A 24363-nucleotide genomic window follows, 5' to 3' on the forward strand; every position below is an offset into this window, starting at 1 on the left:
CTTAGGGGGAGGGTGATGTAGATGTTTCACCTAGAGCTGAACACTCACTCCACAGCTGAGTATGTGCTGCACTCTCAAAAGTTGTTATTCTCTGTGTTTGCTGTTGTCCACTGCAAGAGAGAGACAGAGACAGGGAGAGACAGAGACGCTTCTCTGGTGAGGGCTAAGAGCTGCATTAATCTATGGGAGTAAAACAAGCATTTAGGAGGCAGTTTGAGACTATGTCCATTTCACAAAATAGCAGGAGGTCCCACCCCTAGGTGGGGAGCTACTGGCAGTTGCTGGCTGCTGGAGAAGGGAGGGTTTTCTTCTGAACTGTGGCCCCCCTAAGCTGTCCATGCTCTCTTGATGTCCCTGTGACTACGCTCATATGGGTGGCACTAACTAGATTCAGTGGGTTAAAAAAAAGACATCAAGTTGGAAGGGGAAGGTGGTAGGGATTGTGTGGGAAGAGTTCGAGTGGGGGATGATAACATACATTGTATACTCGTATGAAATTCTCAAAGCATAAATAATAAAAATATACTTAAAATGCATAGGTTAAACCTTCATTAAAGCAGAGTTTCCTTTTGTTTAGAAAACTTTATAGTATGATTCCTATTAAAAAATTTCAACATTACAAAGAAATTTATTTCCTGGCAGGGCAGTTGTGAGAGTCTCATCCTTGGCCCAGCCGTGTTTCTGCCTCTGTTTCTTCCATGTACAGTTCAGTTCTGGACAAGGCTGTTCCTAAGCACTGAATAATATTCCTTAAATACTTTTTATTCCATTTATACACGTTTATGTCTATATGTCAGGTGTATGCAGAGGTTACAGGTGGCTGTGAGCTGCCTCAAGTGGGTACTGGGAATTGAACTCAGGTCCTCTGCAAGAGCACTATGCATACTTGGCCTCTGAGCTCTCGCTCCAGTGTGGTACTGAATGATTCTTGTTAGGACTGTAAGTGGGTGTTTTCTGGTTTATGTTTTCTGGGTGGCAATTGCTCATACATTTGCCTCTTTTCATGCTACTGGCCACTTTAACAAACCTATTTCATCTTAATTACTAACTTGTTTAGTTTTTTTTTTATGAAAAGCAATATGAGGGCCTTTTGAAAGTATTAATTTTATGTAATTTGGTAAAATATTTTGAGTCTTTGAACTGGTAAAGTCCGTGGTCCTGAAGGCTTCCTGTGTTGTGTTTCTTTGGCTGTTGGTTGCTCTTGCTGTTAAAGGCTGTTATCCAGAAGACGGAGTTCAGTCTCAGTCCCCTTCCCCTCTGTGCTTGCCACTCTGTACTACCCGTGATCTTCAGTTAAGACAGTTGCAGTGGGGTCCACACAATCATCTCTATCCTCACAGGGACAGCTTTTCTTCTGTGCCCAGACTCACCTCTTCCTGGTGCCCACATGCAGCATCTAGGGTCTCGTGCTGGTAGTGTTTTATCATGTCTCAATTTGTGTTTTTGGTGTGTGTGTGTGTGTGTGTGTGTGTGTGTGTGTGTGTGTGTGTGTGTGTATGTACTTGTATGTGTGTACATGTATGTGAGGATGCCTCTTGTGTTTATGTACATGCGGAGGACAACAGAGGAAAACCACAGGTTTCATTTCTCAGTAACTGTTTACTTTGTTTTTTTGAGACAGGGTCTCTTGCTGGCCTGGAGTGTGCTAATTAGTCCAGAGTGGTGGGCAGTGAATTGTAAGCACACGCCACCATGCCTAGCCTTTTCACATGGGTTCTAGAAATCAAACTCAGGTTCTCATGGCTTGTGTAACAAGCATGCGACTGTAAGCCATCTTCCTTGGCCACAGTTTGTGTTTGTTTATGATTTATTTTTGTCCTTGAATAAGCAAAGGCATATTCAGACCTGACATTTATGAGTCATCAGAATGAGTGAACTGCTCCTAGCCTTTGCTACTCCTGCCAGATTACAATGGAGAGTGTGTCTGTGCCGCTCATCTGGTAGCTCCTGGAGGGCTATCCTGCCTTCCCTGGCCACTGAGATATGCTGAGGCTTGATTGTGGCATTGTATTCCTAGGCCACAAGCAGCGTCCTCCTGCCTTCTTGTAGCACAGAGTTCTTGCCCTAAAACTGTGCTCCATAAGAGCACACGAGGATGAGAGTGTCACAGTTGCTCCTGTCTTAGTCTCTGTGGCTGATGCAGGACCTCCTGCTGCCTTGAGCCCTGGACGCTGCTGGGTGCTGTGATGCAGGCTGGCTTCCTGATTCTGGCCTTGTCACTTTCTTCAGTAATGCATCGGTAATGAAATTCAGGAGCCAACATTTTTGTGTGACCTCCACCTAGAAGTTCACATAGGTGATGTCTGCTGCCTGATATGCACCGGTATAGAAGACGTGCTTCACGTACTTGCTAAGAATTATGACAATTGATAGCCCAAGGGTAGCACTGATGAGAGAAAGGACTTTCCCTTCAAGCAATGTAGAGATAGAAAAATGGCTACAATGACTAATAAAATTCAAGATGTGCTTGTTTGAGATCAGCAGTAGAGGTTCCCTAGGAATAGTCAGCAGTTGCAGCGCGTGGGTCTGCCTCATCAGGAGTGTTCTCTTGACCCCTCTTCCTGCATGCCATGGCCCTGTGGGAGATGACCTCATGAAAGGATATACACTGAAACAATTTGTCCTGTAGACCCAGGGAGAAGGACAAATGATATGTGAAGAGGCCTAGAGCAGGAAGGCCCTGGATGTTACAGCCTCATCCACCTTTCTGCACTCTGCAATAATGTCATGTTTTCTACATGTTGCTCATTCCTAATTTCAAGTCCGTATATTGACCCCTCTTGGAGACTTATGGAAGTGAACATCTAATTTGGAGATCCAACATTAGGCTGGAATATATATGGTAAATTGGAGACCCCCTGTAGTATATATTTTGTTGGCCAGAGTTCCTCAGACCGAGTCAGCTCTGCTCATCTGTATTCTAAGACTATTGTTTGCAAGTCCCAAATGTGAGGGGATAGAATCCTCAGAAATGCTAGGTTCTGGCAATAGAAACATATCTAGAATACAGGGAAGGAATGTCTTATTCCACGCTCTCTGCTCCACCCCAATATGTTTTGCTGTCTTTGTTTTTGTTTTTTTTTTTTTTTTGGTTTTTTTTTTTTTTTTTTTTTTTTTTTTTTGGTTTTTCGAGACAGGGTTTCTCTGTGTAGCTTTGCGCCTTTCCTGGAGCTCACTTGGTAGCCCAGGCTGGCCTCGAACTCACAGAGATCCGCCTGCCTCCGCCTCCCGAGTGCTGGGATTAAAGGCGTGCGCCACCAACGCCCGGCTTTGCTGTCTTAAAAGTTTATTTCTATCCACAATTGCCCTGGAAACAGAACTCTGTTGAATGACATGGGCTTTGATTTTCTGGTGACCAGAGGCAAAGTAAAACCCAGGAAACGAGACCTTGGCTGTAAAAGATTCTGATTCTTGGAGGAACATGTCCTGAGATGAGTCCCAGCAAGTGACAGGAGACCAGTCCCTCAATCTTTTTGCCCTGTGCTCTCAAACAGTGTGTGTTCTGGGAGATGGAGCTGCAGCTGCCATGCTGTGTTCTGGGGATGAGGAGAGATGTGAGGCTTGTTCAAGGGTTGCCATGGTAATTCCTCATTATCTTCAAGCAGCAGAGAGGTTTGTGTGCAGAGGATTGACAGCCTATGACTGTGTAGCAGCTTCTTCTAATAATATGCTCTGAGTGCGTGCCTGCACCCATGTGGCACTGCTGTGTGCATGCAACTGCACGTGTGTACTGCACACACAATTCTGCCCATGCTGTGCTTTAAACACACGTGTATATCTGTGCTATTTTCTAGAGGATTGAATATGTTTCTTAGTGATATGGCCAAATGAACAGAAATCTGAGTTTCCAAGAGCAGCTCTGAGACTTCCTTTGTAGGAAGAAAAGGAAGGAATAAGAAGGGGGAGGCAGGGATGGCAGAGAAGGAGAGGAAGGAAAATGCCGTACCCAGGCCAACTGATGATCTGAAACCCTGATTCCAGAGGAGCTGGTTGCATATGTCCTCGGCTTGCCTACCTTGTCAGGCTCCGAGAGTCCATGGCAGCAGTCCCATTCACAGGAATTCCCACTCTGCGGGCTCTGTGGGCTCTGAGGGCAACTTTCCACATATGTGTGTATTTCCTACTGTGGGCTTATGAGGCACATTTTTGAATTTGAGATCTTTATAGATTATGTTTGAAGGGTAAAGGCTCATTATTGGGAAAAAACCCCCACCCATATGGCCTTTTTTTAGTGTGCAAGCACATGTGTGCACCAGTGTGCTTGTGTGAAGGTGGCCACTGCAGCTCTTCTTGCTTCATTGGTAGACAGCTGCCTGTGATTCGACAGCTGGAAGTCCCCAGCAGAGGATGTATTTAGAGATTGCTGGGCTTCTGTGACCTGGCTGTGTGTAAAGAGATGGTGGAGCAGCCTGGGTGAAGGATGAGGCCTACAGAACACTGGGTGTGGCTGGTGCTTTCCTGAGTGAGAGGGAACCACCCACATTGCCAGTGTGCAGTGTGATGTTCAATTAATATCTCTCTTCTTTAATAGGAATGTCTCGATTACATGTAAGTCTCTGCCTCTTTGCGTATGTTTTCAGATCCAAGGAGATATTTAAATTGATGTGCTATTGGAAACAAAAAAGTAAGCATTCTTGTTTAAACTTAACTGAGCATCAGGTTAGGTAGGAAAGCCTTGTCCTTGGCAGGCAGATGTGTGATTGACTGCATCTGGAAAGCAGGGTTTTGTTTGTCATGATTGATTTGCCTTGTGAGAGCCATTGGCTGGTGATCACGTAGATTTCAAAGTGCCTTGGAGAAGGGAGAAATACTTGGTACAGATAGGAAATTTTGTCTGGAGAAGTCCATACATGCTTGTTCCTGTGTGGGCAAGTACCTGTGTGTACACGTTTGTACCTGTGTGTACATGTTTGTACCTGTGTGTACGTGAGTGCAGGTTCTTTCTTGTCTTAGCACAGTTGTTTCTGCTTCAGGAGATCCATCTGGCCCCTCTCTACAGGGGCCTCTGCTCCTTGATCTCTGAGAGCCACCTACAGAAATTCAAATGGCATTGCGTTTTTTTTTTTTTTTTTGATATGAACCCATCCTTATTGGTGACTGAGGGTCCCTCATCTTACCCCACCTCCCCTATTCAGGTGTGGCTATGCTTTCTTGTGAGACAATATTGTGACCATGATTAATTATGGCTCTGTGTATGGCAACTTTCCCTGTGGAGATGGCTCAAGGATGGACTGACAAATGTCCAGTCACTGTATGAGTTTCCTGGCCAGGAAGACTTCAGAGCCAATGATCGCCTTTCATGGTTGATTTCACTGGTTGTGAAATCACATCAGACAGAGCTTTGGGGTACATGTGTTGCAGTGTCAAAGTCCCTCGCAGGAACAGCTTCCCAGAGCACTTTTCTGATCATCTGTCCGACCAAAAGTCAGGCTGCAGGTTAACTGGACCATTCAGCAGACAGGCAAGATTCAATCAGCAATTGTTTCCATTCTATACTCAGAAAGGCTTTCTGTAGAACTAGTACACTGGGATCCTGACCCTTGCAGCTTCTGATGGCCAGTATGTTCTACCCAGTGGACACACCTGGTCTTTCAGAAACATGATGTTTAAAATTGATTCACAGAAAGCTCCCCATTCCTCTGGCTCTTACAACCTTTCTGTTCCTACTTCTGCAAGATCCCTGAGTCTTAGGTGTGGGAATTGTTTTTAAGATGTATCCATTGGGACTGGGCTTCACAATTCTGCATTTTGATTGGTGTGGTTTTCTGTAAGGGTCTCCATCTGTTGCGAAGAGAAGTTTCCTTGATGACAAGTAAAGACTACATGTATCTCTGGGTCTGTTTAGACTATAATTAGGGACTATACTGGTTCAGTAAAGTGCCCATTGTAGGTTTTCCTCCAAGATCTATGACTTCATTAGCCGTGGGTGGTTGGTTGGGTTTCCATTACCAGGCATTATTTCCCTCTTGTTGAGCATGCTCCATTAGAGAGCTATTGTCTACCTGAAATTATGTCTTCTAGGAATGTCAGAAGCAACACCAATAAAGTCTTACCAACATGACTGCTTACAAATGAATGAAACAAGGACAATAGACATGTTGATATGGATAGGGGAAAGCCCAGAGGCCTCAATCTTACATAACAAATTATAGAAAACTAAGGAACACTTGAGGGGAGAAATGGTCTTCCTTGGGGAGGAGTACACCAACTGTTGATCCCAAACCAAGTGGTCATATGTTATAGGTCCGCCTGGGAAGGCACAGAAGCTTCATTTAGACAGCACCATTAGTGGGCAGGGGGTAGGAGTGTGCATGTTGGGTAGGCCTGTGATGTCTGTTCCTGGGCTGGGCTAGGCCTTCATTGTATGTGGTAGCTTGGGTTGGATAGGAGGTTGTTATGGTTTGGAAGGTTCCAAAGGATCATGTACTTAGCTTGGTAGCTTAGTACTTAGTACTTGGTACTTAGCTGGTAGGTAGGATCACTGTGAAGTGACTGGACTAGGAGGGCTCTGACCTTCCTGTTGCTGAATACGGCCCTAGTTGGAGGAAATGGGTGACTGAGTGCAGCCTTTGAAGGGTTTACCTTGTTCTGGCCCAGCACCCTCTGCTTGGCAAAGTTGGGAAGACACAAACAGCTTTGTCCCACTACCAATTTCCACCATGATCTTCTGAATGAATTCAAGCCCACAGTGATGACACCAAGTAAGCAACTGAAGCTGGGGGCCAGAATTAATCCTTCCTCCCTGGATTAGTCACTTTTCTCATTGATGTAACAAAACACCGAAGAAAAGCCGCTTACAGAGAGGAGGGCTATTTTGACCCACAGTTTGAGGGTGTAGTCAGTCACAGTGGAGCATGCCTGGCAGCGGAAACAGGAGGCAGCTGGTTCTGTTTGTCTGTAGTCAGGAAGCAGAGAGTAAATAATGCTGGTGCTTAGCTCATGTCTCTTGTCTTCCCTTTTAATTCAGTCACCTACATTCAAGGTGGGTCTTTCTTCTCCACTTAAAGACCCCTGGAAATAACCTTGTAGACACATTCAAGGGCATGTTTCCTTGGTGATTCTAAATTCTGTCAAATTGACAATGATAACTAACCACCACAAGTCTGCTCCTTCTCAACTCACTACCCAAGAACATAATCTTTAAATTATAAGGCTCTACTCCTGGTTATTAAATGATCATTCATGGGTATCTAATAACTCAAAATAAAGTTAGCCGTGTTCTGAGTTCCCCAAATTTAAACAGTTCCAGCATTGTTCTAAAGATTAAAGCCCCAAGTCTTTTCTGAGAACAAAAACAATGTTGTCTTTGTTATATTTTTATTGCTGTGAAGAGACACCATGACCACGGCAACACTTATAAAGAAAACATTTAATTGGGGTGGCTTGCTTACAGTTCAAAGGTTCAGTTCATTATCATCATGTTGGGGAGCATGGCAGTGTGCAGGCAGACATGCTGCTGGACCTGAGAGTGCTGCATCTTGATCAAGGCAGCAGGAAAACGACTGACTGTCACACTGAGTGAAGCTTGAGAAAAAGACCCTAAAGCCCGCCCACACAGTGACCCACTTCCTCCAACAAGACTACACCACACCTACTCCAACAAGGCCATACCTCCTAATAGTGCCACTCCCTTTGGGGTCATTTTCTTTCAAACCACCACAAATGTCTTTATCTTTGAGTCCCTATAAGATAAAAAAAAAGTTGTATGCTTCTGATATAGAATGACAGAGTGAATATTCTATTCCCAAAGGGAAGAATGCGAGAACAGCAAGAAAAGATTGGGCCAAAGCGTGACTGAAGTTCAGCAGAGAGAACACCAAACTGCAGCTCCCTGTCTGGCATGTGGAGCTCTTGGTGACATCGTCTGGGCTCCAACATCACTGAGCAGCTCTGCCCTTCAAGCTCTGCTGCCTGTGCACATGCAGCAGCCCCTCTCTGAGGCTAGTTCCAGTTAGTGTTTGCAGCACCGCTCACTGGATGTCCATTGTCCTCACATCTCCAGCATCCTGGGGTTCTCCACTGTAACTTAGGTTTCACCTTCAAAACTTCACACAGCGGCTTCTCAGGGCCTCCTTGAAGGGACTCCAACTTTACCACACATTACCTGCCCTCAATGACTTTCTTGAACACTGGTGCAAGCCTCTATGAGCCTGTAATTCTTGCATTTTGCACAGCAGCATGAAGATAACACTCCCCAATCCTGCCAGCTCTAAACATAATCTGGTCCCCTGTAACTGTAGTGACTCCTGTGTTCCTTGGCAGCTGAACCCAGGAAATACTTCAGTAACTGCTTTTGAGCACAGAACCCCTCCAGAAATTTTCTCTGTTGGCTTTCTCAAATGAATGGTGTTTTCACAAATTGGAGCATTTGATAGATGCTCTCTGGGTACTCTTTGCTATCACCCAAGTGCTGAGTGCAAGGTTTCTCTCTAATGGCACTAAAACATTTAACCCTCACAGCTGCCTTCTCTGCATCACCTTTTTTGCATCTTTAAATGTGTTCACACTATTTTTGTAACAGACTGAACATTTTCCACATTTTCTGCTTCCTCTTACTACGCAGATCTGATGGAGAACAGTGACCATACCACAGCCTGGTTATGTGGTTTTGAAACTTCCTTTAACAGATAATTTGGTTGATTACTGTTGAATTTACCCTCAGGCATGGGTAAAATGTGGCCAGAGTCTTTGCTAGAATGGAATATGAATGGCCATGGCCCACTTCTCTGCAGAGTTCTCGTTCTCCTCGGAAACTTCACACTTCCTTCTGAATCCTCACGATTTGCCTCCCTTGTCCACGTTTCTCTGGGCATCATGGGCTTCCAAATTCCTACCCAAATGTCCCATTAAACTCTGCATATATCTGCCCAGAGACTTCCTAGCCTGTGACTTCAAACCTTTCCACATTAGCCCCACAAACAAGTCCCAAAGGCCTTTGAACCACAGGGTCAGGTATTTCACAGCAGAACCTTTGATTCTTGAGACTAATTTTCATTTTAGTTTTTTTTTTTTCTGTTACTGTGACAAAATCCTTGGAAAAAGCAATGTAAGGAATGGGTGGTTTATTCTGGCCGTGGTTTAGGAGGTTATAGTCCACTGAGGGGTGGGGGTTCATCAGTTAAGCTTCAGAGACGCATCCAGATGTGAGTCTAGATCTAGTCAAGCTGACACAGTGTTAATCATCATCCTTAAGTTGTTTTTCTCAGATACTTTGTCTCAGCTATGGGAAGTGACTAATACAGAGGTCAGTGGTAGCATAAATGTAGGAGAGCTGACATAGAGATGAAGGAAGACACACTAATGATGCAGAGTCCCAAGCCTCTGTTTTAAGCGGTGAAGTAGAAACAGAATACGGAGAATGAATGATGGAGGCATAATCCAGGGTCAAGTGGAAGAGGCTAGTAAGCAGACCGTGAGCTAGGTAAAGGCTTACACACGGGCATAGTGGGTCATGCCAGGAAAGGTGTGCCTAGGAGGGCCCAACTCTTTTGGATTGTCTCTGGTGATCCCATGCCCATCTCTAAAGCCATGCCTGCCTAGGAGCTTCTGTGAAGGGTCACCAAGTAAGCACCTGCTGCGAGTCCGGGTCAACACCCTCTGAGAACATGGTCTGAGAAGAAGGCTGGCTTCAGACTCCAAAGTCTTTTCTCCATAAGGCTGAATGAGTATGAGTGTCTAGTTCTTAGAGCCCAGAGCTCAGGTGAAACAGGTGAAACCAATGATCAGGATTCCTGCCAGAGGGAGAGATGTTCTGAGCTGCAAGAAAGATTTTCTCACAGATCCCTTTCTAGGCATCTGATAAGGGGCAGAATATAGAGGGTCATGTGAGCATGTACTCATCCTGGAGTGGACAGGCATGTGTCTGTGCATTCATCCTGGGGATGTGTCCACCTAGACATCCTGGATGTGGAAGGACATTTACCAGTCACTTTGGGAGGAGTTTGCTGTGGGATGGTCTGTATGTCAAATGTGTTGCTCTGATTGGTCAATAAATAAAACAGTGATTGGCCAGTAGCCAGGCAGGAAGTATAGGCGGGACTAACCGAGAGGAGAATTGAGAGAACAGGAAGGTGGAGAGAGACACTGCCAGCTGCTGCCATGACAAGCAGAATGTGAAGATGCCAGTAAGCCATGAGCCATGTGGCAAGGTATAGAAATGGGTTAATTTAAGATGTAAGAACTAGATAGCTAGAAGCCTGAACCATTAGGCCAAACAGTTTAAATAATAAAAGCATCTGTGTGTTTATTTTATCAGTGGGCTGTCGGACTGCCGGGGCTTGGTGGGACTCGGTGGGACCTGGAGAGAAAACTATCCAGCTACAGGAGGTGGATGGAGTACCTATACATTCATCCTGGCACCCATGTGGTCATCCTGGAATATGTAGACACACATCTATGAGGTCATCATGGGAATGGGTGGACATGCATCCATCAGAAGGATGGTCTGTTAAGGACAATGGCTTTAAACTAGTCCATGAGTAGAGGTACCATAAACCATAAATGTTCTTAATTCTTCCCTGTAGGTTGGATGTGAGTACTCATTGGTCTGATGATAGATTGTTGATTATTTGAACTTTCACACAGGAGAGTTATGCCATTGGACTCCCAAATTATTGGGCCTTTCTTTAAACAACTGGACAATCACTGGGTTCCATTCTTAATTGTACCTTAATTTTCAGATAAATTGCTTTTATTGTTCTTTCATTTATAATACCATGTGTGCCTTACTGCCTGCTAATGTTTGTTACCTTTTCTTTTATTGGAAATAGATTTTTTTCATACAGTATATTCTGATGACATGTTTCCTTCCTCCTACTCCTCCCAGTTCCTCCCCATCTCTCCTTGCATCTGGATCCACACCCTTTCTGTCTCCCATTAACAAGCAAACAGGCATCTAAGAAATAATAAAAATAAAATAAAATAGGATGACACAAAGACAAACAAATAGGAATAGGACAAAACAACCAAACAAGAAGAAGAGCCAAAGAAAAAGCACAAGAAATGTATAAAGATGCAGTGACAAACACATTTGCACACAGGAATCCCATAAAATCACAAAACTGGAAGCTATTATGTATATGCAAAAGATCAGCATGGTTTAAAAAAAAAACAAATGTGCCCTGACTTAATATTATTTTTTTTTTAACAGATTTAATTCACTTTATTTTTCTTGTATAAAAACCCTTATGTGGTGGCCACAGCTGGAGCCTGGGTTCTCTGAACAGACACTCTGGTGTGGGTTTTCACAAGATGGTCAGTGAATTCCTGATAAGGAGATTTGGTGAACACAGTCTCTTTCCAGATGTCAGGGGTCAGGTAGTTGTAGGTCTTGGAGATGGCATCAAAGATGGCCTTGGCAAAGTTGCCCAGGGTGGCAGTGCAGCCCCTGGCTGACGTATAGCAGTCATCAATACCGGCCATCATCAGTAACTTCTTAGGCACAGGAGCAGAGACGATGCCAGTGCCTCTGGGGGCAGGGATGAGACGCACCAACACAGAGCCAGAGCAGCCTGTCACTTTGCACGGGACAGTGTGGGGCTTGCCAATCTTGTTCCCCCAGTAGCCTCTCCGCACAGGGACAATGGACAGCTTGGCCAAGATGATGGCCCCTCGGATGGCAGTGGATGCCTCCTTGGAGCACTTCACACCAAGACCAACATGACCATTGTAGTCCCCAATAGCGACAAAAGCCTTGAACCTGGTCCGCTGGCCAGCCCGAGTCTGCTTCTGCATTGGCATGATCTTTAGAACCTCATCCTTTAGGGATGCACCCAGGAAAAAGTCAATGATCTCGGATTCCTTAATGGGAAGGGAGAACAGGTAGATCTCCTCCAGGGACTTGATCTTCATGTCCTTAACCGGGCGGCCCAGCTTGGTGACGGGGATCCACTCCTTGTCTTCAGCTTTACCTCCATGAGCCCCGCGGCCTCGACCACGGCCATGGCCTCGACCACGACCGCAGCCCCTAAGACCGCTGCCAAATCCTCCGTGGAAGCCGCAGCGGCCTCCTAGTCCTGGGCCCCCGGGTCCTCTGGGCCCTCCTGCTGCACCGGCGTCATCCGCCATTTGGTGTTTCCCCGAAGAAGAAGCTGACTTAATATTATTAAAGAAAGAAGATGCCATTGGATTCATTTTGTTGACATCTACTGCTTAAGGGTATAGATGTGGGGTCTCAACATAGAGTGGTTTGCTTCCCTAGTGAGACTCCCTTGGAGAGAACTAATTTTTCATTTGCAAGTGGCCATCATTTGGCAGTAGCTTCTGGGTTAGGGATGGGGGCTTGTGTCCACTTCTCCTTTTAGTCCTCAGACCCCATCTGATACAGACCCGTGCAGGCTCTGTGCACGGTGTCACAATCTCTGTGAGTTTGTGCATGTGCTGGCCCTGTTGTGTCTAGAAGACCTTGATTCCCTAGTGTCTGTCATCCCATCTGGCTCTTACACTCTTTCCGTCTCTCCTTCCACAGAGTTTTCTGAGCCCCGAGGGAGGGATTTGGTGGTGACATCCTATTTAGGACTGAGAGTTCCAAAGTCTCTCATGCTCTGCATATTGTCTGGCTGTATTTGTTCCCATCTGCTGCTGGAGGAGGCTTCTCTGATGACGGCTGAGCAAGGCATGGATCTATGAGTATAGCAGAATCTTGTTAGAAGTCATTGTATTGCTACATTCCTTTAGCAGTCCAGTAGTATTTGGTTTTGCCCCAGGCCCATGGCCTATCTAGTCTCAGATTCTTGGCTACCCAGGCACCACCGGGCATGAATTCCATCTCATAGAGTGAGTCCTAAATCATGAATTGGTTGGTTATCCCCATGAGCTTTGTGCCACTGTTATATGAGTTTATCTTGCGGGCAGGTTGATGTTGCAGATTGAAGGGCTCACAGCTGTGTTGGTGTTCACCTTTCTCCCTTGATAGTGTGCAGAGTACCTTCTAGTACCATGAACGCTAGTCCAGGGAGGTTTTACCTTTTTCCCTTGATAGTGTTTAGAGTACCTTCCAGCACCGTGAACACTAACTAGTCCAGGGAGGTTTTACCTTTCTTCCTTGATAGTGTGCCGAGTACCTTCCAGGACCATGAACTCTAGTCCAGGGAGGTTTTACCTTTCTCCCTTGATAGTGTTTAGAGTACCTTCCAGCACCGTGAATACTAGTCCAGGGAGGTGAAGGCTCTAGGTAGGCACCAGCTTGACTTTTCCTTGTTCAGTGAATTGTACAGGTGTTGTCTTCAGCAGCAGAGCTTGCTGACAGTTTATGGAGAGTTGCCAGTAGCCCTCATAATAACCTGGGTTGTTTGGGGGGTTCCCATGGGATCTCTTTGGCCAAGAACTCAATTAGATGTAACCTATTCTTGGTACTGAATGCTTAATTTGGTGAAGAGAGAAATCCAGCTGAGGCTCCATGTGCTGTATTATTTGGTGATTGCTTTCATATGTGTGTATATTTTAGGAAGCTTCTACTGTGTTAGGTTTCCATATGACCCCTCAAATAGCTCTTGGTTTTAGCTGTCACTCCCTATTTTCCATTCATTACCCCATTTTTACTCCACTTCCTTGTTTGATCCTCATGTTCTAGTCCCCTACCCCATCCATCATCCATCCATCCATCCATCCATCCATCCATCCATCCATCCATCCATCCATCCATATCTATCTATTCTATTACCTATTCCTAGGCAGATCCCTTCCTCTCCTCTAGTCTCTTACTATGTACCTAACCTGTGTGGTTTTACTGATTGTAGCTTGCTTAGCAATGACTCAATAGCTAACATCCACATATAAGTGAATACATGTCATATTCATCTTTCTGCTTCTGAGTTACTTCACTCAGGATGATTTTTTTTTCTAGTTTTATTTACCTGAGAATTTCATTTTTTAATAGCTGAGTAATATTCCATTGTGTGAATGTGCCACATTTTCTTAATCCATTCACCCATTGATAGACATCTAGGTTGTTTTCAATTTCTGGCTATTATGGATAGAGCAGCAATGAGCATTGTTGAGCAAGTGTCTCTGTAGTATGATGAAGTGTTCCTTGGGTATACTCTCAAGAGTGGTATGGCTGGGTCTTGAGGTAGATCAATTCCCATCTTCCTGAAGAACTGTCACATTGATTTCCATAGTGGCTGTACAAGTTTGCACTCCCACCAGAAACAGATGAGTGTTCCCCTTACTCCACATCCTCTGCAGCATGAGCTGTCTTATGTTCTATTGATCTTGGCTATTTCTGATTGCTGTAGGATGAAATCTCCAAGTAGTTTTGATTTGCATTTTCCTGATGTCTTGAACAATCCTTTAAGTGCTTCTTGGACATTTGCATTTCCTCTTTTGAGAATTCTGTTTATATCTGTACCCATTTGCTTCCCAGTCCTTCCCTATCCTCCCCCTGCCCTTGTGACCTCCCCCACCTGTGGTGATATATTGTGTCCCTCAAAATATTGTGCACCCTGAAACTTACCTGGGGTCAGAGAACAGAACAGCCACTAGATAGAGATAGAGGCCAGAAATGGTGGTGAACACACCTTTAATCCTAGCATTCTGGAGGCAGAGATCCATTCAGATCTTGGTGAGTTCAAAGCCACAATGTAAACAGCCAGGCATGGTGACTCAACATGCCTTTAATCCCGGGAAGTGATGGCAGGAAGCAGAAAGGTATAAAAGACATGAAAACTAGGAACTAGAGTGGTTAAGCTTTTAGGCTTTTGAGCAACAGTTCAGCTGAGATTCATTCAGATGAAGACACAGAGGCTTCCAGTTTGAGGAAACAAGATCAGCTCAGGAATTGGTGAGGTGAGGTTAGCTGTGGCTGGTTCTTTCAGCGTTCACCCCAATACCTGGCTTCAGTTTTTTTTTTTTAATTAATAAGACATTTTAAGGTTCATGTTACACCCACCTCCAAGAAAAAAGAAAAGACAAGTTTGTTTTATCTATATGCTCGCTGGGGCATGGTCAAACTCTCTGTGGCCCCTGAAATAGAGCTGAGTCTTTCCTCTTCTGCATACCTGCTGGAAGCCGTCTGTTGTGGAGTGCGGCATTTCAGCATCTTATCACAGTTTTAAAGAATTTTCTTCAATGGCTTCCTGTTTAGGCTGTTACTATTTGGAGGGGGTAGGGGTGAAGGGGGCAATTGTCACAGACGTCTTCCATGTCCCTCTTTTTCAACTATGCATCCACAGTCATCGGTGTCATTGTCAAAGGAGCTTATTTGCTCTTTACGGTCTGCTGGGGCACGGATCATGGGCTTCTACGTGGTTTCTGGCATCAGCACAGACCATGATCAGTGCTCCAGGTTGCAGTCTGGCCACGGACCCAGAGAGGGCCCTCTGATGCAGCTGGGATCATGGATTCAGGCAGTGACACAGACCAAGGACATCTGCTCTGGCTTTGGTGGCAACACTGGCAAGAGACATCAACACAGACCTGTATGGACCCAGACATGGCCCTCAGCAGAGCATGGGCCGGGACATCGCCATGGCCCCAGATGGCAATGCAGGCCACCCACATTGATGTGGCCCCCAGTGGCAGTACAGCCCATAGACGTAACATGGCTTCAGGCTACAGCACCAACCACGGACATCCACATGGCTTTTGGTGGTAGCACAAGTCACAGACGTCAACACAGACCCGGCTGCATTAAGATCAGGGACCCAGATATGGCCCTGAGTGGCAGCGTGGACTTGGAAGTCATCATGACCTCAGGTGGCAGAACAGGCCACTCACACCAATGTGGCCTCCTGTGGTAGCATGGCCCATGAACATCAACATAGCTTTAGGCAGCTGAGCAGGCTTGACCTTTGGTGGTAACATGGGCCATGGGCACCAACTCAGACCCTGACTGTAGCAGGACCTTGGACACAGGCATGGTCCTTGGTGGCAGCCTGGGCCCAGCCACTAGTATGGTTTCAGGTGGCAGCACAGGCCACTTTCATCAGTATGGTCCCTGGGGGCAGTACAGTCCATGGACATCAACATGGATTCAGGCCACAGCACAAGCCACGAACATCTGGATATTTTTAGATGATAACATGGTCCTTGGACATCAATCTGGACCCTGGCCACATCAGGGCCACTGACCCACACATGGCCCGAAGCAGCATCATGGGACATGTTGGTCCTTCAGGGAGGTCCAATCTAGGAAAGGAGCCATTCTTCATCTCGGGCCTCTGTCACTGTCCAAACCCAGGGTGATCCTGCAGCCAGGCAGCTTGTTTAGGGACTGAGTGTGCATCTCCTTAAGCTCTGGGCTGCTGCACACCATCCTGTCGACCCCACTGGGCAACGACATGATCCACTGTCAACCTCATCCCTCTCCCATGCCCGCCAGCACTGTCCTTAACCAGTTCTGACTCTCTCCACAGCGCACACTTCAGTCTGCTCCTCCATCACTCCCAATTCCCCATTACCTGCTCCCTCCTTGCTGTGGTACCCACAGAAGCAGGCAGGTCGGTGGGAGGGGTCATTTCTGCCTGGGCTGCTTCTGCAGCCCACCTTGGAAATGCTTGAAATATCTTTTTCCATTCTTTTACCCAGAGGTGTGTTAAGGTATGTTTCTTGGATAAAGCACAAGGATGGATCCGGTTTTCTCATTCATTCTGTTAGTCTGTGCCTTTTTGTTGGGGGATTGAGACATTTATGTTGAGAGTTATCAATGTGTTTATTGATTCTCCTTCTTTTGTTCTATGGTATAAGATTCCCACCTTCTCTTTATTTGCTGGTCTGATATTATTTATTCTTTGTTTTCTTCAGTGTGGTTAGCTTCTTCAGGTTGAAGTTTGCCTTTTAGCACTTTTTGTAGGGTTTGATCTGTAGGAAGATACTGCTTAAATCTGATTTTATCATGGGATATCTTTTCCCCCTCTACCTATTATGATTGAATGTTTTGCTGGATATGGCCATCTGGGATGTAGCTCTTTGACTGAGGTATCCATTACTTCTATCTTATTTTCAATGAGTGAATTTCTCTCTTCCATCTCTTAACTTCTGTTGGTGAGGCTTGCCTCTGAGTTCCTTAATTTTTCATTTCAAGATTTCTTTCAGTTTGTGTTTCTTTATTGATTCTGTTTCCACTTTCAGGTCTTTTATTCATTTTCTTCCAATGTTTATTTGTGTTTTCATAGATTTCCTTGAGGGATTTATTAATTTCCTCTTCAAAGACCTGTACCATATTCATAAAGCTGAAAGGTCCTTTTCTTGTGTTTCAGCTGTGTTGAAAGACTTTGGGGCCTGCTGTGGTAGGGTTGCTGGGCTCCAGTGGAGACATACTGTCCTGGCTGTTATTGTGTTTTTATGCTGGTGTCCAGGCATCTGAAGATTGTAATTGTAGGTGCTGATACCTGTTCTTGTTTTTGTTGGATGGGTGTTTTGTTCCTTGGTTTCTGTTGCTCTGTCTAGTTCTTAGGAAAATGTGGTGGCTGTGTGTTGCCTGATAGAAAATTCTTCTGGGATCCTGATAGATGTGGCTATTGGGGGTTCCAGGTAAAATATTCTTAGTATTGGGAACTGGCCCTTAGGGATGAAGATGGGCTAGAGATGAGGGTGTCCACAGGAGGGAGGAAAGTGGTGTGTGCCACCAGGATCTGCTTAGTCCCCTGGGAATGGGGGCAGGGAGGGAGAAAAGGCCACAGAAGGTGGTCTGTTTCAGAGCAGGAGATGAGACTGGAACATTGGATTTGGAAGAGGAGAAGGAGAATGAATATCTGAAGATTGCCTACCTGCTTCCCTGGCCATCATGACTGGTGAGTTCACAGGGAATGCCTGTGAGAGCTAGTGCCTGAGACCAAGGGATGGATTGGGGAGGAAGGCTGTAGAAGACCTGTGTGATTGGCTGGAGGTAGCAGCAGACAGGAAGTGGAGGCTGAAGTAGGTGGTCTGCTACCCAGGTGGGGATGAGACTGGGGGATTGGATTTGGAGGAGAGTAGGGAGAGTGAAGGTCTGAAGATGGCCTGCCTACCTGTGTCCCTGGCCAGTGTGGCCCTAATTAGTCTTAACAATAAAACCCTGGAGCAGAGCAGCAGCCACTGGAAACTTCTTGCCTCTATGAATTCTCAGACAGAATGCCAGGGAGGGGCTGAGATCCTGACTCCACTTACCTTATATTCCTGTCTCCCCGCTTCCTTGTGCTGGGATTAAAGGTGTGTGCTACCACGTCTGGCTCTGTTTCTCTTTTAGACTGGTTTAATCTCATGTAGTGCAGGGTGACCTTGAACTCCTGTTCTTCCTGCTTCCTCTCCCAAGTGCTGGGATTAAAGGTGTGTGTCACCCCTGCCTGGCCTCTATGGTTAACTAGTGGCTAGCTCTGCCCTCTGATCTCCAGGCAAGTTTTATTTGTCAGAACACAAACAAAATATCACACAACACTATTACTTTTTTTTTATATGTGGCATTTATATAGCTCTTGCTACAATGTGGTGATTAAAGATGAAACATGTTGGTTTTGTAGAAATTAGCTCTTAGTCTGAAAATCAACTTGGAGCATTGTTGATCTTGGTCCTTTGGATGGAAGTGGTTGAAACTGTAAGTCCTTAGGATGGCCCTTTGTTCTGACCTGGAAAGGACTGCACCATGGCTCCAAATGGGTCCCCTGGCAGGGATTCCTGGTTAACTTCATGCTGTCTTCCAGATCTGACCACTTTTGAGACTGGCTTCTTTTATTCAGCATAATGTCCTTGAGAGTCATCCATGCTGTAGTAGGTATCATGATTTCCCTCCTCTTTAAAACTGAAAATATTCATCTGTATGGTTGAACCTCACTCCATTTATCTACCCATGAAATGGTGGACCCCTTATTCTTCTATCTTTGGCCCCTATCAATAAGGCTGCATGATCATGTATATACATGGATCTCTTTGAGACTCTGCTTTCAGGCTTGGCATTTTTTTTTTTTTTTATAAACTGAGGGTCCAGTATGGTGGTAATTGATACATAAAGATAAACCAGCACCGTGATCTTTGCTTTGAGATAGAGCAGTGGGTGGAGGTCAACTAGAATGTTATGCTTATGGGGAGTCTTTGTGTGTGTGTGTACGTGTGTGTGTACACGTGTGTGTGTGTGTGTGTGTGTGTGTGTGTGTGTGTGTGTACACATGTGTGTGTGTACGTGTGTGTGTGTGTGTGTGTGTGTGTGTGTGTGTGTGTGTACGTGTGTGTATTTTCCACAGGCTGGCATCAAATGTCTCCCTCAACTGCTCTTTATTTGAGATAAGGTCTCTCACTGGTCCTGGAGCTCACTAGTTCTGCTAACTGACTGATCAGTGAGCTCTAGGATCCTCCTGTCTCTGTTTTCCTGGTGCTGGGATTATGGTTGTGTGTGCTGTGTGTGTGTGACACTTGTCTTTTTACCTGGGTGCATGGTCAGGTCACCCTGATGCTTTCACAGGATGCCATTTACTAGATGACCTCTGTCCCCAGTCCCTGGGTGAGTCCTGAGAGAGGAATGATGGGGGCAGGCAACTCTCTCTGGATCATGGTGAACATGGGATACATGGGGGAAGCAGAGAGCCTGTCTCTCTAGGGCTTGCTGTGTATTCCTAGAAGTCACTAGGTAGATGAAGAAGTACAACTTCCTCTGAGGAACCTTGGATGACATTTCCTGCTGTGGATGGGTACACAGATTCCACTTCTGTGCCTGGGTGCTGCTGGAATGGACATCAGTAGTGAGTCTTCATAGTCTGCTGTGTATGTGAGAACAGGGATGCTCAGCAGGCCCAGGGCTGCAGATGGTCATAGCTTGGGGGAGGCTCTGGTTTTGGGGGCTGATTTCACTTGGGTCTCACAAGGGTGTCTACAGTACATGGTGAGCATCCAGGGTGAGGGAGAACCCCTATTTCTTTTGTGAAAGTCTTTTGTGATAATCTTCAGAGCTCTGCTGCATGGAGGGGTCAAAGCTCAGAACAGGATGGCCCTTTACACCCAGCTTCCCTCAGTTTAACAAGATGACTGGAGGTGAAGGTGGGATGGGGGGGATTTCTTCTATTTCCAGGGTAAGTTGGAGCATTTTGAGTCTTGTGCTGGGATCAGGTGGACCTCTTCATGGGTGCTGTGGCAATAAGCAACTCCACTGTCCCGAATCTCTGCAGTAACTTGGACAGCTCCAAGTTGAGGGTCTGCCTTAAGTGTGTGTGTGTGGGGGGGGGGCAAGAGTGGGTAAGCTGGGGGGAAGGAAGGTAGGCTCGGTGATAAAGCTGCTTAGAAGCCACTCCTCTCCCTTTGTCCCTCTGGAAGGTGCCTGGGAGCCCTTTAGTTGGTGGCACAGAGGGACCCAGGAGCAGGCCATAGATAGCTGTTCTGTGGTGATGGCTACTGTCCAGGCAAGGCAGGGACTAGGAGACTCTGCCGTTTGTCCTTATCATGTACTGTTTTCATTTTGTGCTGTTTCTAGCCCTCCCATCCGGCCTTTCTGTTCTCACCTGAATAGCGAATGGAACACTCTGGGCTGATAAGAGCAGCAGCTGGTTACTTGGCAACGTTGCTGCGGGGCTGCTGATGGGAGATTGGCTACCGCAGATAAGCTCCTCTCCTGCTTATCTCCACGCCTCCAGCTCCGTACCAACCGCTCCAAAGGTGGGGCTCTCGGGTGGATCTGAGCTCCGTGGTAAATTCACCTTGGGAGCCCAGCCTTGGGCGTCCCTGTCCCCGGCCTTGGGTGGATGTGCAGGATGGATGTCCGGGCCAAGCAGTTGGTGGCTCTGTCAACCGTAAAGAGCCGTGCCTGCTAAGCTGCGATGGCAGAGCTCTTCCTTACCTCACTGACTGACTTGTTGAGTCAATGGACGAAGGAGTCATCTCGGCCCTTGCTTTGGAGGGTGGCACCTTCGGGTTCCATGTTAGCTGGGAACTCTCTGCTGGGCTTCCTTCATTCCTTAAACTTAGATGCATTCTTTCTTGCTCTTCCTTTCCTTCTTCCTGTCTCCTCTCCTCCACCCCCCAGTTTTCCTCTCTGAAATTTGGGTTGGGCTCAAACTCATGATCCTTCTGCCTCCACCCCTCCAATGCTGGGGTTACATACCAGCTCTTTCTCCTGTCAGTATGTGGGTTATCCCCGGAGGGAGCTGCTGACAGACCGTCTGCACATCTTCCTTTGCCGCTCTTGCTCTCAGATCCTGGAATCCAGAGGGTTAAGCAGTTACCTCTGGGCTGATACTCCTTGAAGTTTCCCAGCAAGTTCTAATGGTGACCATGATGAGGCTGGGTTCATCCAGTCTCCATGGTGACCATGATGCAATAGTTTGTCCACAGTTCTCATAATGACCACGATGCGGCTGGGTTCATCTTGTTTTTATGGTGATCACCATGCAGTCATGTTTATTGTTTCCTTGGTAACTGTGGTAAGATTGAGTTAATTCACAGTTCTGATGGCGAGGTTGGGTTGGCCCAGAGTTTCCATGGTGACCCCAATGAGGCTGGGTTGGTCCATGGTTTCCATGGTTACCATGATATGGTTGGGCTGACTCACAGCCATGTTCCTCTGCTGACTCAGTTTTTCCTTAATTTCCCCATAGAAAATTCTAAGAAAAAAAATGTGTTTGTTAGAAATTGCTCCTGCTTTCTTTAGTTCATTTTTATACTTTGCTCTATATTGTAGTGAGATACACTTGCTCAGGTATCTGGCCACTCAAATGAAACCCGAGTTCCTTATAGACAGAAGCTGTGCTTGTCTTTGCTGATGTTGCTACACAGGTCCTCAATGCCATCCTTGGCAGATGCTTATGTGGAGAGTTGGGCTGGCTGCTCTCTGTTCAGAGATGTGTTCCATCACTTCATTTCACACAGTTATTATTATTATTTCCCTTATTTTTGCAGTGTTGGAGATGGATGGAATGCAGTTTTGTACATGCTAGACCAGTGCTTTGACACTAAGCTATACCTCAACTCCTTGGTTATTTTAGCATCTAGAGAAAATTTTATCAACAATGATGATCAGCTACTACAGTCCATTTGCTTAGAGTGACATTCTTTTATGTTTGGTGTCTTATGTCCCAGTTGTGAGGATGCATATCATCTATTAAAAATGCCAAGATATCTCTTTCCATCAGTGTGTGTGTGTGTGTGTGTGTGTGTGTGTGTGTGAGAGAGAGAGAGAGAGAGAGAGAGATAGTTTATGAAACTGGCTTTCCATAGTAATGGAAAAAAGCTCGAGTTTGGGGTTGGATCTTAGATGGTAGCATGATGCTGCAGCAGTGAATGGTGGCTTGGTTACATTCTGAGTGCCATGCGTAGGTCTGTGGGCTGCCTGTGAGCTGACCTCTGCCTGTATCGTCAGGGCTGTGCCATGGCTTCCTTTCCTGTTTGTCTTCCTTACTGTGCCCTGCTGGCTCTCTGCTGTCATCCAGAGAGGTGAGAACTGGGCTTGGGATGCGGTCAGGGAAGCTCTGCAGAACCTGGTAGTTTGAGGGACCTGTTATGTGGTTTGTAAGAAAACCTGGCCGCACCTCTGCTGAACCAACTTGATCGTCCATTACTACAGTGGATATAAGAAACTGAAAAATGGCTCAGGGCTGTGACAGAGCTGGGCCAGAAGCCACACTCCGTAGGGCCCATGCCAGACAGTGTTGCTCCATCTCTGAAGGAAGACATGGCTGCCTGGGAGCAGTGTGGGAGGGGGCCCATTTGTTCTGAAATGCCTTTTAATTATTACCCTAAAAATCTGCTTATCTCAACTTTACCTAGAATATTGGCAGGCATGGCTTGAAATTAGACATATACATGTGTAACTAGAGTTTTCCTGCCTGGCCCACAGTCAGGACAAATCTTTGTCACCTGCCAGTCCCACAGCCACTCAGACCCAACCAAGTAAACACAGAGACTTACATTGCTTACAAACTGTATGGCCATGGCAGGCTTCTTGCTAACTGTTCTTATAGCTTAAATTAATCCATTTCCATAAATCTATACCTTGCCACGTGGCTCATGGCTTACTGGTGTCTTCACGTGCTGCTTGTCATGGCGGCGGCTGGCAGTGTCTCTCTCTGTCTTCCTGGTCCCTCAATTCTCCTCTCTGTTAGTCCCGCCTATACTTCCTGCCTGGCCACAGGCCAATCAGTGTTTTATTTATTGACCAATCAGAGCAATTTGACATACAAAGCATCCCACAGCATGCACACACACACACACACAGACACACACACACACACACACACACACACACACACAGATTTCATTAGTTTCAGAAGAAGACATGCCTTCACCTTGTTTAATGGGTCATTGTAGTGACCCTGTTTTCTAGGCCAAATACTGGGAAACAAGTTATGAAGAGAAAGAAAGCAGATGCTTGAGGTAATGGTGTGCCTAGATGGCACAGCTCTTAGAAAAGTACAATGTCTGTGAAGCAGGAGAGATCTCAATCCTCACTGTGCCCTGGTTTCCACATGGGTAAGATGGGTTATAGGGCACGGTTGCTGGAGGGCTTCTCTCCAGGTTCCACCAAGCCCTGCAGTCCCACAATCCATGTATAAAATAATCACTCAGACTCTTATAATACTTATAAACTGTATGGCCGCAGCAGGCTTCTTGCTAACTGTTTTTACATCTTAAATTAACCCATTTCTATAAATCTATACCTTGCCATGTGGCTCGTGGCTTACCGGCATCTTTACATGCTGCTTGTCCTGGTGGTGGCTGGCAGTGTCTCTCCCTCCTTCTTCCTATTTCCCCAATTCTCCTCTCTCCTTGTCCCACCTATACTTCCTGCCTGGTCACTGGCCATCAGTGTTTTATTTATATAGAGCGATATCCACAGCAGGGCACACACAGAACCTTAGTCCTTTCAGGCTGCAAAAGAAGCAAGCAACAAGCATGCACACACACCCCAGCCTTGGTGGCCGAGGAACAGCAGAAATTCATTTCTCATGCCCTGGAGGCTGGAGGCCCAAGGTCAGGGCAGCAGCAGGTTCTGTGTCCTCATGTGCAGAGGGACGGAGTATTGCTTGTACCTTTCAGAAGACACTAATCTGACTATAAAACTCCACCACCATGTCTGACTAATCCCCTTCCAAAGGCCCAGCCACTGATGGCCTCACTTTAGGGTTAGGATTCAACACAGGAGTGTGGGGCACATCTAACCTGGTCCATGTTGTAACAGTGCTGTGGTAATGCATGGGGACACAATGAATGACTACAAGTGAAGTCCATAGCAGGTGGCTGGGATGGAGGTCCTTGAGCTCTGCTCTCCTCATGGTCTTCACCATTCTTAACATATCACGTGTCCTCACCTCCAGAAAGGGACTGCTCAGACATGCAAGCTGCTGCCATTCCTGGTCCATGTGCCTGGCTCGTCCACTCAGCAGGCTGCCCCTTGTGTATGCTGGATTTACTGTGTTAGACCCGTTATGATCCTGGGCGATGGAGAGAGAGACACTCCCCTACTTCCGGAAA

The 24363-nt window shown here is 46.2% G+C and overlaps 1 protein-coding gene and 1 pseudogene across 1 annotated transcript in view; one reads left to right on the forward strand and one right to left on the reverse strand.

Moving 5' to 3' along the window:
• Positions 1-24363, forward strand: part of Ptprn2 (protein tyrosine phosphatase receptor type N2) — a 723788-nt gene that overhangs the window by 165073 nt on the left and 534352 nt on the right. The window lies entirely within an intron of this gene.
• LOC107402613 (small ribosomal subunit protein uS5 pseudogene) lies at positions 11132-12066 on the reverse strand (annotated as a pseudogene).

This window comes from Peromyscus maniculatus, chromosome 14, assembly GCF_049852395.1.
Source record: "Peromyscus maniculatus bairdii isolate BWxNUB_F1_BW_parent chromosome 14, HU_Pman_BW_mat_3.1, whole genome shotgun sequence".
In the NCBI taxonomy this organism is placed as follows: domain Eukaryota; kingdom Metazoa; phylum Chordata; class Mammalia; order Rodentia; family Cricetidae; genus Peromyscus; species Peromyscus maniculatus.